General features: G+C 37.7%; 1 non-coding gene across 1 annotated transcript; it reads left to right on the forward strand.

The window, feature by feature from the left end:
- Positions 1-1,353: 1,353 nt before the first annotated feature.
- Positions 1,354-1,519, forward strand: LOC127665345 (U1 spliceosomal RNA). The gene has a single exon (XR_007973389.1). It is a non-coding gene; the product is annotated as a U1 spliceosomal RNA (small nuclear RNA).
- The last annotated feature ends 6,148 nt before the right edge of the window (positions 1,520-7,667 follow it).

Genomic DNA, 7,667 nt, shown 5'->3' on the forward strand with positions numbered 1-7,667 from the left:
TCGTTCTATCAGTCTACTTAAGTGAAAATTCCCTCTCCCCTTTCCCCCTCCCTTTCCCTCACTTTTCCTCTCCTCCCCTCCCCTCCCTTCCCCCCCTTCCCCTTACTCCCCCTCTCTGTTGCCTTCTTTTCTATCATTAGGTGTTAAATGCTGGTCTTCATATAGGCCAAGCAAGTTCTGTAACTCTGAGCTGCAGCTACAGATCCTAAGAAAATTCATAGAGATGGAAGGTCACTCCAGGTTTCCCAGAGGCCCAAGAGTGGGAAGTGAAAAGTGAGTGGGGAAATGGTGAAGAATTTCCAGCAATGCAGACGGATGATGGCTTCACAACAACATGTGTGTGGCTAATGCCACTGGGTGTGGCACTTGCAAAGGAGTGAAATCACCTGGATTTTCTCATGAAGAAAGTTAAGATTGAAGCAGTGTCACCATTGTGACTTCCCATTTGCTCTGCAAAGGTTCATTATGACTGAGGACAAAGCGGCTTCCTGTTCTCCGTTCGCTTCGTTTGACTTAGTTTGGAGCTTTGTCTGTAGCCTTTCCCAAGAAATCAAAAAGAAGTCCATGCCCCCTCCAGAGGACAAGGAATCTCAAGAAAATATGCATGGCAATAAGAGGTTAATATTTAAGGAGAGAGTTTGGTTTTTTTTTTTTTTTTACTTTTTAGAATCTAAATATATACTTCAAATACAATAATTTTTGTGCATCGAGTATTTTTTGCAGGCTTTACAAAGCAATATAATAACAATTAAATTTTTTCTGCAAAAGACAGATACCATCAAATTTTTCTTTAGTTTATTAATTAACATTAAAATCCACAGTCAAACTTATATAAATAAGAAAGCTGAAAAACTCATGCAAAACAACTGACCATTTTAGGTAACAATTAAAATTATATATATATATATACATATATATGCAAATATATTTTATACTTAAGGTTAATAGTAACTTATATCATAAAAGTATTCTTAGTTAAAGTAAACAGCTACACAAAAACAACAGAAGCAAACATCTGTAAGCAAATTATGAATTTCCTTTACATATCTTTAAACGTCATTCTCCATGAATTTTTATTTGGTATGATAAGTTTTCTATTACATTCATAACTTATCTGGAGAAATTATTAAATTTAGTTAAGCGAATGCATATAAGCAGGCAGACATTGGTTCCACACCATCAATTGGTTCATTCTTTCCTCACTTTTAATTGAATTATCTTTAATGGTTTTCAAAACAATTTTTATGAAAGACTTCCCTTTTAGAGTTACACAGTACATCATTAGAGTAGTCATGTGTGTTTCTGGTATATCACTAGTCTGAAAAACACATTTGAATTCACAATTTGAAGTATATACATACATGACAGATGAGACTCCATGTTGCAGAAGGTGGTTTTCTCAGGGTGAGGCTCACCCCTTGCACTCCTGATGTGTAGACCCCATGCTTTCTTCAAAAGGAAGAAACTCAGCTGCCTGATTTATGGTAGTGGAGGACTGTGATGGTTACACTTTTTCCTATTCACTGAATGTAAGCATGTGTGTGTGGGTATATATGTATGTATATATATATATGTATGTGCATGTGTGTATATATATGTGTGTGTATGTATATGTGTATGTGTATGTATATGTGTATGTATATGTATATGTTTATGCATTTTCAGTGTGTACCATAACAAGGTAGAAACAAATTTAACACACTTTGGTACAGGAGTACCTGTAGAATATGATGTAATTTTTCTTCTCAGGGATTATAGACCTATATTGTGACTTCAAATCAAATTTAAAATATAAATTCTAGAGTATTCCACTTCTTCATCAGGTGTTGTTTTCAAATACTATGACACCTTGTGGCTGAATTCACACCCAACAGGGGATGATACTCACGGCTTGATTTTATTAGCTGTGGGTCACTTCACGGTTTGCTATTAGAATGCACATGGCTTCCAAATGTTCATGCAAGCGTGTAGCATTATTTTGAGTGATTAAATTCATGAGAATTGAATTATATCTACATATATTTTATATAATATATATATACATATAATGAAATTATATAGAGAATGATTATCTATGTAATTAAGAGATTTTTTCTTAATTAAGAAATTTTTCTGATAAAATTACAGAAAAACATAGAATAACATGTTTTTTAATTCAGTATATTCTTTATTTATATTTCAAATGATTACCCCTTTTCTGGCTCCCCACTCCCTGAAAGTCCCATAATCCTTCTTCCCTCCCCCTGTAATCTTGAAAGAAATGAAATATGACAAAACTACAGTCAATTAATAGAACATTGTTACTATAGAGGTTTTTTTTTTTTTTAACAGTTACTTTATTTATTTGCATTCCAGTCGTTGTCCCCCCCCCCACCTCGGTCCTTCCTTCCACAGTTCCTGATCCCATTCCTCCTCCCCCTTGCCTCTGAGTGGGTCCTTAGACCTCCCCCTTTCATGGGCCTCAAGTCTCTATCATTTTCTTAGAAGCAATTTTTCTTTGAGAGGGGTCCATGGCTCCAGATACATGTGTATCTGGATGGCCTTGCCTCACATCAGTGGGAGGGGAGGCCCTTGGACCTGTGGAGGCTTGATGCCCCAGCACAGGGGGAATGCTAGAGCAGGAGTGGGTGGAGGAGCACCCTCATAGAGGCAAAGAGGAGGAGGGAGAGGATGGATGGGGAGTTTGTGGAGGGGTAGCCAGGAAGGGAGGCTATCACTTAAAATGTAAATTAATAAAAATTATTAATAAGAAAATAAAATTAAAAAAATAACAGCCAGAAGGTTTCAAAGCTTTTTTTTTTTATTTCATTTTACCCTTTGGGAATGTCACAGGTGAATGTGAGGCATTTTGCATGTTCTTCCTCACGTACTGAAGCCCTCAGGGTTTGCCAAGTCCAATGTGACGCTCCATTCTAGACTCCAGGCAGGGAATTCAGGAAACAAAGACAGCTAAGAGGAAAAGTCAGCTCTTCAGATCTGCTAGGGAGAAAAGGCCCAGTGAAATCTTCCAGAGTGCAGTCTTCCCTATGGACCCGATGCTCTGTGAGAGCAAAGGTTGGCTAACAGATCTTGGTAGTCACTATTCTCTGTGGACTTGAAAAGCAATCTAAGAGTCAGATGCCAAAGCTGGAAGTGGAGCATTCTACTGCACGAAAAGCCTGGGGGGGGAGGGGCGGGAATGGCCAATTCCTGATACGTAGCTCCAGGTGGGATTTTTGGATAACCCTGATCTATTATTAGCCAGAGATTTTTGGTTCTAAAAAGCTCTCATTATTTTTTATTTATTTTTTATATTTTATTTTGTCATGCCCATGGCTGTCCTGAAACCTGGCTTGAACAGTTTCAAGTGGCAGAGAAACTTCTTCTTTATGACTACTCTTTATTTCCTTTTATGAATCAAAAAATTTGACCAGGAAATCTTAGATGTCCCCATCTGTATGATATGATCATAACATGTATGATTGCAGAGAGAATACTGAGAGTTAGTTGAATGTAAAATTCAAATACAGCTTTGACTTTAACTAGCTACATATGTGCAATAAACTGCAAATATTTCTGCTCGGTTTAATCCTTTATTGTTAGTTTTCCAAAGATGTGTTTACACTTATTGTATGTGTAGAGGTGTTTTGCCTGCATGTATATCTGTGAACCATGTGCCCATCTAGTACCTATGAAGACCACTGGCTCCCCTAGAGTTACAAAGCGTTGCAAACCACTTGGGAACAAGATCCAGGTGTTTTGCACAAGAAAGTAGTCTTAACCACTGCACCATGTCTCTAGCACCCGTCCTTTATTTATTTATTCATTTTAAAGATCCTCCACGGCAACATCTACCACGAGCACATATCGTACCTTGGGAGATTGCCAGAGACTGTACAAAGGCTGGAGTTTCTTTTGGTAGCTTCATTTAATTAAGTACAAAATCAGAGTGAAAATGAACACTCCGTTAGGTCTGGCCACACCACAGCATGAAGGAAATGAGCAACCTTGGAGCGGCTACAAGCCAAAGTGATCAAGGTTAATGCAAGATTAATTGTCCATCTCTCTCTCAGAATCTTCAGCAGCCTTTCTGCACTAACTCATCCTCTGCTTGGTTAGAGAGATGCTTAGTTTGGAAATCACCCAACCTGTGATCATTAAACTAACAAACAAACAAAAAAATTCATGTCTATGGCTGGAATAATTTCGTGTCTAAATGATTTATATCATGGCCACTATTCAGAGTTTCCGGATAGTATTTGTACAGGCAGAAAGACTAAGAATTTTATCCAGGATAGATGGAGTCATGACAGGCTCGGTGGCAGACACTATCCAAGAACAAATCATGTTCTGTTTTTCTCCAACTCGTTGACAGCAGGTGTTTCTCTACCTCCTATATTAATGAGACACTACTGAATTCCAACAGATGAAAGACTTTTCAAAGGGGAAATAGTCAGAGCACAGAGAGCTTTGAATCCTGTTTTATGTAGTGAAAAGCACTAAAGGCACTCCTAAAGGATGCCTGTGTGCACATGGGTCCATATATAGACATACTTCACATTAGATTAAACCTATGCAGAAATGGCTCTTGCTCACATGAGGTAATGTGGGCTACATTAACATACATGTATATTGTTCTTGCAAGCCAAAAAGAATCACTTGTCTTTCAGAATGGATTCTCTTGGATGAAAACCACTTGTAATAAATCTCTATATAAATGTCATTCAACAAGACAATGTCTATATGCAGAATTGCAAACATTAGACAAAAACTTTCTGGTAAAACAAAAGACAAAGTAACTTTTTTTTACAAGTCTTCTTTTTAATGCTACATGAAGGCTTTTCCTCTCTCTTAAAGTCCTTTCCACTTCAATTGTGCAGATAACAGAGATATTAGTAGCTGTCCCAATCTACTTGGTGTCTATACAGCTGCCTTTCCATCTACTTTGATGTGTGTCTATCCTTCTCCTTCATCTGCAAGGTCTTAGGACATTCAGGTAGCCAATCTGGCCTTAAATACGTCTCTAAGGAAATGGTGCTAATTAGTATTGGAATTTACAGCCTTCATTTTATTGACTTGTCCTACTTTCTTCGATAATTAACTAATGAGTAAAGTAATGAGCTATGTTAGTCAGTCCTGCTGTTCAATTAAATGGCAAATCAATTATTGAAAATAGTTTCGGACAGCTGTAACGTTGGCATGATGTGTGTGTATGTGTGTGCATATTTAATGCAAATGTAATTATGTCCTAGATATTACAAAGTCAGCCTATGTGAGGGTGATATGACTGAAAAGGTCCTTTCTGATCCTGACTGCAGCACAAATATGATCGGATAGCCAGTATAATCAATGCTCCCTTTACCTATGACCTGTGACTGTTTGTAATTCTTATTTATCTGAGACATCACAGCTTCCTTGGTCTTATGTGAAATATCTCTCTCAGAGCTGTATCTAATGGGTGGGTAATGAAAAAGACTGTACAACATGAAAGCTAACTTCTTTCTCCTAAAAAAAAAAAAAAAATATATATATATATATCCAGGGGACATGATTAAAGCAGAAGGTAGAGCTTCTTGAGATTTGATTTTTTTCCCTTGTAATGTTTGGTTCCCATCTGAGTTATTCTCCCCCTTAACTGTAAAGGTAAGCTACCCTTCAGTGGGATGATTCTAATTGAAACACAGTATGAAAGTATCATTCAGATTCACAGAGAAGTAGAACACACACACATCACACACTTGCATACACACATATATATATACACACACACACATCACACACTTGCATACACACACACACACACACACACACACACACACACACCAGGGCACTCATTCTTTCTGATTAGTGCAAAATCTTGTTTGATGGAGATGGCAGCTTTGAATGCCTCTGGAACATAGAAAGCATGATTCCACCCTTCCCAGCCCAATCCTCAGCTTTACCACCATTTCCTGTTCTTTCCAGCTGTAGCTGCCCATTCAGGAAGCATCTGTTACCAGTGTCCCTTCTTACTATACACCAGGCAGCTACTGTCTGTGGATTTTAGCTATGGTGTTCTATAGTTTTTTTGTGTGTTTGGTTGGTTTTTTTTTTATTCGATATATTCTTTATTTACATTTCATGTGATTTTCCCTTTCCTGGTTCCCCACTCCCCCCGAAAGTCCCATAAGCCCTCTTCCCTCCCCTTGTTCCCCCATCCACCCCTTCCCACTTCTCCCTCCTAGTGTTCCCCTACACTGCTGCACTGAGTCTTTCCAGAACCAGGGGCCACTCCTTCCTTCTTCTTGGGCATCATTTGATATGTGAATTGTGTCTTGGGATGTTTTGTTTTGGTGCATTAATGAATTTTACTTTTATTGACTGTGTATCAAGCAGATACGCTTGACTTGCATAAAGCAGTTCAAGCTACTTTGGAACTCCTTTAGCTCACTGTGTGGTTTAGGCCATGAGTCTTCAAAGATGTCATTAACAAATCTAGCCATTTACATTTCATTTGAAATAGAAGGATTTTGAATCTGAGATTTTTTTTTTAATCTTCATAGCACCTGAATCATCCATAAAGCTAAATGAAATGATTATTACTCAATTCTTATGAAAAAAATCTACCTAGATTGTGATGCTTGGTTCCTTTCTTCTTTCTTTCTCTTTCTTTCTTCCTTTCTTCCTTCCTTTCTTTCTTTCTTTCTTTCTTTCTTTCTTTCTTTCTTTCTTTCTTTCTTTCTTTCTTCCTTCCTTCCTTTCCTTTAGAATTATTTATTTATTTTATATATATTAGTACACCACAGCTGCCTTTAAACACACCAGAAGAGGGCATCGGATCACATTATAGGTGGTTGTGAGCTACTATGCGGTTGCTAGGAATTGAGCTCAGGATCTCTGCAAGATCAGTCAGTGCTCTGAACCACTAAGCCATTTCTCCAGCCCAACACTTACTTTTTTTTTTTAGATCTCTCATCTATCTACTTACCTACCTACCATTTACCTACTATCTATCTGTCTATCTAGGTATCTAAGTATGTATGTATGCATGTATGTATGTATGTATGTATGTATGTATGTATGTATTATCTATCATCTATCTATCTACCTATCTATCTATCTATCTATCTGTCTGTCTGTCTGTCTGTCTGTCTGTCTGTGTATCTATCTGTCTATCTGGTAAGACATTGCTTATGCTGCCCTGGCTGGCCTAGAACTCTTTGTAGACCAGATTAGCTTCTAACTTGTGCCTATTTTCCTGTCACTATTTCCTGAGTGTCAGAATTAGAATCATTAACCACTAAGCCCAGGAAGGTTGTTACTATCTTTTTTCAGAGCAAACTTGAGGGAAAGTTTAAATGGTCAAACTTCTGCTAGAGGATGCAATTCGCACCTCTGAAGCTCAAATTCTTTTAAAGCATTAAGATATATACATATATTTTTTTCTTTGGAACTGCAGACTTGGCTCTTAACCTTGTAACATCCTCAAGTTGTAACCTAGGAGCAAGAAAGCGAAGCAAATCTAAGCCAGGCCAGCAAAGGGCAACATGAAGTTTCCATTTCTAAACAGTTTTAATTCTCTGTTTGTGTTCCTGCCTGAGAGGAGACAAGGAACACAAACATTCCCAGATGAAGGAAATTAGAATTTACATATGAATTACATTAGAAATATGAGCTCCATCAAGGAATAATTAGCACTGTCCTGGGTT

This window comes from Apodemus sylvaticus, chromosome 14 (assembly GCF_947179515.1).
Source record: "Apodemus sylvaticus chromosome 14, mApoSyl1.1, whole genome shotgun sequence".
Classification (NCBI taxonomy): domain Eukaryota; kingdom Metazoa; phylum Chordata; class Mammalia; order Rodentia; family Muridae; genus Apodemus; species Apodemus sylvaticus.